Source organism: Lipotes vexillifer, unplaced genomic scaffold (assembly GCF_000442215.2).
Source record: "Lipotes vexillifer unplaced genomic scaffold, Lipotes_vexillifer_v1.1 scaffold1285, whole genome shotgun sequence".
NCBI classification, from domain to species: domain Eukaryota; kingdom Metazoa; phylum Chordata; class Mammalia; order Artiodactyla; family Lipotidae; genus Lipotes; species Lipotes vexillifer.
In genome coordinates, this window is record NW_006796211.1 from 969,902 (window position 1) to 978,065 (window position 8,164).

The window sequence follows — 8,164 nt, forward strand, 5'->3', positions numbered from 1 at the left end:
GTATATATGTCACAAAGGTAATATTTTATCCATACACCTGTTTTCAGTATGTTTAATGTACATTTACCTTTGTATATAACTTGTAGAGAACTTCAAATACCCCCTAACACATTTCCAGACGCTGCCCGGCCCCAGGGTCTGGCTTGTGAGAGCTCAAAAGTGTGAAAATCATGGTTTGGACATAAAGACAAGGCAAAATTGATTCAACCTAGGATATCCAAGTGATGCATCATAATCTCTGCATCCATCTGGATGTGGTTTCTCCTGATACTGAACATTTTAAATTTTAAAGACAAGTGTCTGACACTTCCATACTCAATAAGTGTAGAACATTAGAAGATAACCAGGAAAAAAGACACTTCCCTTCAGAAAAGGGAACAATGGAAAGCACAAAGAAGACTGATCAGTGGCAAATTCTTAAATCCCACTAGAGAGACATTTCGAGGGCCCCTACTCTGGGCGTGGGGAATGTTTTTTGATTACGTTCTAATTTAGAACCTTTGGAGTAGCTCCCTTGACCATATGCAGTCTCTGGCTTTTGTTCCCTATCTGTTATCCTTTTTGGTCACATCTAAAGCGGACATCAAGGAATATGTCCAAGTTGGTGGCTGAGAAGAGTTCCCCTTTCCTGCCTGAATAATTGAGTGTTCCAAGGTTATTTAAAGACTAAACAACAGCCCAAAGACTCACCTAGTTCAGGAACTTCTGGAGGTATAAATATTTCAAAGACTTAGTAGTCCTCTTCTTTATTTTCCATGTACCAGTAACTGTGAACACATCATTTTCTGAGACCTGGCTCCCCGAACTGCTATGTTTCTTTGCTTTCTTATCCGCATCTTTCTCTCTTTGTTTAATGTGTATCACATGTGTAATGAACGATAGGGCATAGGTGGGAGAATCTATTCTTTTTTTTTTTTAATTCTTATTTTATTTATTTTTTTATACAGCAGGTTCTTATTAGTCATCAATTTCATACACATCAGTGTATACTTGTCGATCCCAATCGCCCAATTCATCACACCCCCCCTCACCACTTTCCCCCCTTGGTGTGCATACGTTTGTTCTCTACATCTGTGTCTCAATTTCTGCCCTGCAAACCGGTTCATCTGTACCATTTTTCTAGGTTCCACATATATGCGTTAATATACGATATTTGTTTTTCTCTTTCTGACTAACTTGACTCTGTATGACAGTCTTTAGATCTATCCACGTCTCAAAAAATGACCCAATTTCTTTCCTTTTTATGGCTGAGTAATATTCCATTGTATATATGTACCACATCTTCTTTATCCATTCATCTGTCGATGGGCAATAAGGTTGCTTCCATGACCTGGCTATTGTAAATAGCGCTGCAATGAACGTTGGGGCGCATGTGTCTTTTTGAATTATGGTTTTCTCTGGGTATATGCCCAGTAGTGGGATTGCTGGGTCATATGGTAATTCTATTTTTAGTTTTTTAAGGAACCTCCATACTGTTCTCCATAGTGGCTGTATCAATTTACATTCCCACCAACAGTGCAAGAGGGTTCCCTTTTCTCCACACCCTCTCCAGCACTTATTGTTTCTAGATTTTTTGATGATGACCATTCTGACCGGTGTGAGATGATATCTCATTGTAGTTTTGATTTGCATTTCTCTAATGATTAATGATCTTGAGCATTCTTTCATGTGTTTGTTGGCAATATGTATATCTTCTTTGGGGAAATGTCTATTTAGGTCTTCTGCCCATTTTTGGATTGGGTTGTTTGTTTTTTTTGTTATTGAGCTGCATGAACTGCTTGTAAATTTTGGAGATTAACCCTTTGTCAGTTGCTTCATTTGCAAATATTTTCTCCCATTCTGAGGGTTGTCTTTTCGTCTTGTTTATGGTTTCCATTGCTGTGCAAAAGCATACAGGCCTTTGGTCTCCCTAGGTAGGTTTATTCCTAGGTATTTTATTCTTTTTGTTGCAGTGGTAAATGGGAGTGTTTCCTTAATTTCTCTTTCAGATTCTTCATCATTAGTGTATAGGAATGCAAGAGATTTCTGCGCATTAATTTTGTATCCTGCAACTTTACCAAATTCATTGATTAGCTCTAGTAGTTTTCTGGTGCCATCTTTAGGATTCTCTATGCATAGTATCATGTCATCTGCAAACAGTGACAATTTTACTCCTCCTTTTCCAATCTGTATTCCTTTTATTTCTTTTTCTTGTCTGATTACCATGGCTAGGACTTCCAAAACTATGTTGAATAATAGTGGTGAGAGTGGACATCCTTGTCTTGTTCCTGATTTTAGAGGAAATGTTTTCAGTTTTTCGCCATTGAGAATGATGCTTGCTGTGGGTTTGTCGTATATGGCCTTTATTATGTTGAGGTAGGTTCCCTCTATGCCCACTTTCTGGAGAGTTTTTTTATCATAAATGGGTGTTGAATTTTGTCAAAAGCTTTTTCTGCATCTATTGAGATGATCATATGGTTTTTATTCTTCAATTTGCTAATATGATGTATCACATTGATTGATTTGCATATATTGAAGAATCCTTGCATCCCTGGCATAACTCCCACTTGATCATGGTGCATGATCCTTTTAACGTGTCGTTGGATTCTGTTTGCTAGTACTTTGTTGAGGATTTTTGAATCTATATTCATCAGTCATATGGGTCTGTAATTTTCTTTTTTTGTAGTATCTTTGTCTGGTTTTGGTATCAGGGTGATGGTGGTCTCATAGAATGAGTTTGGAAGTGTTCCTTCCTCTGCAATTTTTTGGAAGAGTTTGAGAAGGATGGATGTTAGCTCTTCCCTAAATGTTTGATAGAATTCACCTGTGAATCCATCTGGTCCTGGACTTTTGTTTGTTGGAAGATTTTTAATTACAGGTTCAATTTCATTACTTGTGATTGGTCTGTTCATATTTTCTATTTCTTCCTGGTTCAGTCTTGGAAGGTTATACCTTTCTAAGAATTTGTCCATTTCTTCCAAGTTGTCTATTTTATTGGCATAGAGTTGCTTTGTATTTCTGCAGTGTCTGTTGTAACTTCTCCTTTTTCATTTCTAATTTTATTGATTTGAGTCCTCTCCCTCTTTTTCTTGATGAGTCTGGCTAACAGTTTATCACATTTGTTTATCTTCTCAGAGAACCAGCTTTTAGTTTTATTGATCTTTGTTGTTGTTTTCTTTGCTTCTATTTCATTTATTTCTGCTCTGATCTTTATGATTTCTTTCCTTCTGCTAACTCTGGGTTTTGTTTGTTCTTCTTTCTCTAGTTCCTTTAGGTGTAAGGTTAGATTGTTTATTTGAGATTTTTCTTGTTTCTTGAGGTAGGCTTGTATATCTATAAACTTCCCTCTTAGAACTGCTTTTGCTGCATCCCATAGGGTTTGGATCGTCATGTTTTCATTGTCATTTGTCTGTAGGTATTTTTTGATTTCCTCTTTTATTTCTTCAGGGATCTCTTGGTTATTTAATAACGTATTGTTTAGCTTCCATGTGTTTGTGTTTTTTACATCTTTTTCCCTGTAATTCATTTCTAATCTCATAGCGTTGTGGTCAGAAAAGATGCTTGATATGATTTCAATTTTCTTAAATTTACTGAGGCTTTATTTGTGACCCAAGATGTGATCTATCCTGGAGAATGTTCCCTGTGCCCTTGAAAAGAAAGTGTAATCTGCTGTTTTTGGATGGAATGTCCTATCAATATCAATTAAATCTATCTGGTCTATTGTGTCATTTAAAGCTTGTATTTCCTTATTAATTTTCTGTTTGGATGATCTGTCCATTGGTGTAAGTGAGGTGTTAAAGTCCCCCAGTATTATTATGTTACTGTTGATTTCTTCTTTTATAGCTGTTAGCAGTTGCCTTATGTATTGAGGTGCTCCTAGGTTTGGTGCATATATATTTAGAATTGTTATATATTCTTCTTGGATTGATCCCTTGATTATTATGTAGTGTCCTTCCTTGTCTCTTGTAACATTCTTTATTTTAAAGAAGTTTATTTTATCTGATATGAGTATTGCTACTCCAGCTTTCTTTTGATTTCCATTTGCATGGAATATCTTTTTCCATCCCCTCACTTTCAGTCTGTATGTGTCCCTAGGTCTGAAGTGGGTCTCTTGTAGACAGCATATAGATGTGTCTTGTTTTTGTATCCATTCAGCAAGCCCATGTCTTTTGGTTGGAGCATTTAATCCATTCACGATTAAGGTAATTATTGATATGTATGTTCCTATGACCATTTTCTTAATTGTTTTGGGTTTGTTTTTGTAGGTCCTTTTCTTCCCTTGTGTTTCCCACTTAGAGAAGTTCCTTTAGCATTTGTTGTAGAGCTGGTTTGGTGGTGCTGAATTCTCTTAGCTTTTGCTTGTCTGTAAAGCTTTTGATTTCTCCATCGAATCTGAATGAGATCCTTGCCGGGTAGAGTAATCTTGGTTGTAGGTTCTTCCCTTTCATCACTTTAAGTATATCATGCCACTCCCTTCTGGCTTGTAGAGTTTCTGCTGAGAAATCAGCTGTTAACCTTATGGGAGTTCCCTTGTATGTTGTCATTTTTCCCTTGCTGTTTTCAATAATTTTTCTTTGTCTTTAATTTTTGCCAATTTGATTACTATGTGTCTCGGTGTGTTTCTCCTTGGGGTTTATCCTGTATGGGACTCTCTGCACTTGCTGGACTTTGGTGGTTATTTCCTTTCCCATGTTAGGGAAGTTTTTGACTATAATCTCTTCAAATATTTTCTCTGGTCCTTTCTCTGCCTCTCTTCTCCTTCTGGGACCCCTATAATGCTAATGTTGTTGCATTTAATGTTGTCCCAGAGGTCTCTTAAGCTGTCTTCATTTCTTTTCATTCTTTTATTTTATTCTGTCCCGCAGCAGTGAATTCCACCATTCTGTCTTCCAGGTCACTTATCCGTTCTGCCTCAGTTATTCTGCTATTGATTCCTTCTAGTGTATTTTTCATTTTAGTTATTGTATTGTTCATCTCTGTTTGTTTGTTCTTTAATTCTTGTAGGTCTTTGTTAAACATTTCTTGTATCTTCTCGATCTTTGCCTCCATTCTTTTTCGGAGGTCCTGGATCACCTTCACTATCATTCTTTTGAATTCTTTTTCTGGAAGGTTGCTTATCTCCACTTCATTTAGTTGTTTATCTGGGGTTTTATCTTGTTCCTTCATCTGGTACATAGCCCTCTGCCTTTTCATCTTGTCTATCTTTCTCTGAATGTGGTTTTTGTTCCACAGGCTGCAGGATTGTAGTTCTTCTTGCTTCTGCTGTCTGCCCTCTGGTGGATGAGGCTATCTAAGAGGCTTGTGCAAGTTTCCTGATGGGAGGGACTGGTGGTGGGTAGAGCTGACTGTTGCTCTGGTGGGCAGAGCTCAGTAAAACTTTAATCCGGTTGAGTGCTGATGGGTGGGGCTGGGTTCCCTCCCTGCTGGTTGTTTGGCCTGAGGCAACCCAACACTGGAGCCTAGCTGAGATCTTTGGTGAGGCTAACTGCGGACTCTGGGAGGGCTTACGCCAAGGAGTACTTTCCGGAACTTCTGCTGGCAGTGTCCTTGTCCCCACAGTATGCCACAGCCACCCCCCACCTCTGCAGGAGATCCTCCAATACTAGCAGGTAGGTCTGGTTCACTTTCCCCTGGGGTCACTCTTCCTTCCCCCGTGTCACGATGTGCACACTCTTTGTGAGTGCCCTCCAAGAGTGCAGTCTCTGTTTCCCCCAGTCCTGTCGAAGTCCTGCAATCAAATCCCACTAGCCTTCAAAGTCTGATTCTCTAGGAATTCCTCCTCCCGCTGCCGGACCCCCAGGTTGGGAAGCCTGACGTGGGGCTCAGAACCTTCACTCCAGTGGGTGGACTTCTGTGGTATAAGTGTTCTCCAGTCTATGAATCACCCACCCAGCAGTTATGGGATTTGATTTTACTGTGATTATGCCCCTCCTACCATCTCATTGTGGCTTCTCCTACGTCTTTGGATGTGGGGTATCTTTTTTGGTTAGTTTCAGTGTCTTCCTGTTGATGATTGTCCAGTAGCTAGTTGTGATTCTGGTGTTCTCACAAGAGGGAGTGAGAGCACGTCCTTCTACTCCGCCATATTGGTTCAGGGCCTGGGAGAATCTATTCTTAGTCTATTTCCTTTGAGCCATCTAGTCCATTGTAGGAATTTATCAGATACCTCACAGAATTTTTACTCCATGACACCTTTATCAATTCAGAGGGTTCAGTAACTGGTACACCTGTAATTTAACTTTCCCACATTTGTGAATGTTAATTGGCCTTTGTTTCACCAAGACTTCCTTAGTTATATGTTTCACTGTTTGATGTTGAAAGCATTTGTCTCATCCATCCCTATCAAGCCTCTGAATTCATCCATTATTTCTATCCCTTTCCAGACCTATTTACAAATTGGCCAAATCTTTTCTGACTTCAGCTCTTTCTTATAATACTTTTTCAAAAGCAGCCGATATCCACCAACATACGCTAGTAACATTCAGATGCCTGAGTTTTTCCTCTAGAGCTCCAAGGTCATTAGTAATATGATCTGCTTCTCAAGTTGTCAATGGCAAAAGTTTTACCAAATATTTCACCATAATCTGTATTGACGTATTTCCAGTCTCCAATAACAACTTCCCTACATCCCCTACCCTGCCCCTAAACCTTACTTTTTAGGTTTTGGTTATGTGTACTACTCCCATTCTAGACACAAATTCTACATGAATAAAGATCAGCTCGGTGCTTTGTGACCACCTAGAGGGGTGGGATAGGGAGGGTGGGAGGGAGAGTCAAGAAGGAGGAGGAGATATGGGGATATATGTATATGTATAGCTGATTCACTTTGTTATACAGCAGCAACTAACACACCATTGTAAAGCAATTATACTCCAATAAAGATGTTAAGAAAAAAGAGATAGACTAGATCATTCTGCATTAACAAACAGACCCAAAGTAGCAATGAATTAAAACTATAGAGTTTGTTTTCCAGTCACTCTGTAAATTCCCTGAAGGTTGATAGAGGGACTCTGCTTTGCATCAGCCTTGATTGGAAGTACAGGCTGACAATGCCTCCACACAGAGTGTTGCTTGTTACAAGGACAGGAAAGGAGTATATGGCAAATTGCATCCTAGATCTTAAACTCCCACCTATAAGCAAAACACATAATTTCCACTTTAACTTCATTGCCAAAGTGAGTCTCATGGCCACATCTAATTTCAAAGGGATGGACAAGTACAATCCTGTCACGTGCCTGGAAAGAGAGGGAACTGAAATGTTTGTGAACAGCCAAAAACAAAAATACCACATTTATTAGTTAAGAGTTTGGTACTGGGTAATGAATAGAGAGACACAAGAAGGCAAAAAATAGAAAGTCTAAATATAGTCACAAATGAATGTGAGAATTCAGCATATAATCAAGGTGCACTTCAAATCAACTAGGAAACGATGAATTATACAAGGAATGGTGTTTTCATAACTCAATAAATACATTTAAATCTCAACCTCACTCCTGAAACCAAAATCAATTTTGAAGAGATAAAAGATTAACATATAGGGCTTCCCTGATGGCGCAGTGGTTGAGAGTCCGCCTGCCGATGCAGGGGACACGGGTTCGTGCCCCGGTCCAGGAAGATCCCACATGCTGCGGAGCGGCTGGGCCCGTGAGCCATGACCGCTGAGCCTGTGCGTCCAGAGCCTGTGCTCCGCAACAGGAGAGGCCACAACAGTGACAGGTCCGCGTACCGCAAAAAAAAAAAAAAAGATTAACATATAAAAAAATGTGGGGGCTTTCCTGGTAACGTAGTGGTTAAGAGTCTGCCTCCCAATGCAGGGGACACAGGTTCAAGCCCTGGTCTGGGAAGATCCCACATGCCGCGGGTTGCCCGTGCAGCTAAACCCGTGCCCCACAACCACTGAGCCCACGTGCCACAACTACTGAAGCCCGCGTGCCTAGAGCCTGTGCTCCGCAACAAGAGAAGCCACCGCAATGAGAAGCCCTCGCACCGCAACAAAGAGTAGCCCCCGCTCGCCGCAACTAGAGCAGCAACGAAGACCCAACGCAGCCAAAAATAAATAAATAAAAAATAAATAAATTTATTAAAAAAATGTGAAATCATAACAGCATTAAAATAAAACATGTCGGGCTTCCCTGGTGGCGCAGTGCTTGAGAGTCCGCCTGCCAATGCAGGAGACGCGGGTTCG